At 32.1% G+C, this 452-nt stretch overlaps 1 pseudogene; it reads left to right on the top strand.

Moving 5' to 3' along the window:
* Positions 1-138: 138 nt before the first annotated feature.
* LOC137572204 (5.8S ribosomal RNA) lies at positions 139-290 on the top strand (annotated as a pseudogene).
* The last annotated feature ends 162 nt before the right edge of the window (positions 291-452 follow it).

Below are 452 nucleotides of genomic sequence, written 5' to 3'. Positions count from 1 at the left end.
AACTAAGACATTTCGCAGCATTCGTTTGGGTTAAGATTTTATTGAAGGAATTGATATATGCCAGTAAAATGGTGTATTTTTAATTTCTTTCAATAAAAATATTAATGACGTAATGAAATAAACAAACAATTTATTAATCACTCTAAGCGGTGGATCACTCGGCTCATGGGTCGATGAAGAACGCAGCAAACTGGGCGTCATCGTGTGAACTGCAGGACACATGAACATCGACATTTTGAACGCATATCGCAGTCCATGCTGTTATGGTACTTTAATTAATTTTAGAGTGCTGCTTGGACTACATATGGTTGAGGTTGTAAGACTATGCTAAATAAGTTGTTTTAGTATTTTACGAAATATTAAAGCATATGGTATATTATTGGATATATATATATATGTATATTCATAATATTAATAATAATTGAAACACATTGGCTCTCCTTATGGATGAA

The sequence above is a fragment of the Drosophila tropicalis genome, unplaced genomic scaffold (genome assembly GCF_018151085.1).
Source record: "Drosophila tropicalis isolate 14030-0801.00 unplaced genomic scaffold, ASM1815108v1 contig_264, whole genome shotgun sequence".
In the NCBI taxonomy this organism is placed as follows: Eukaryota; Metazoa; Arthropoda; class Insecta; order Diptera; family Drosophilidae; genus Drosophila; species Drosophila tropicalis.
The sequence above is the reverse complement of the archived record's forward strand: the minus strand, read 5'-3'. Positions and strand labels throughout refer to the sequence as shown.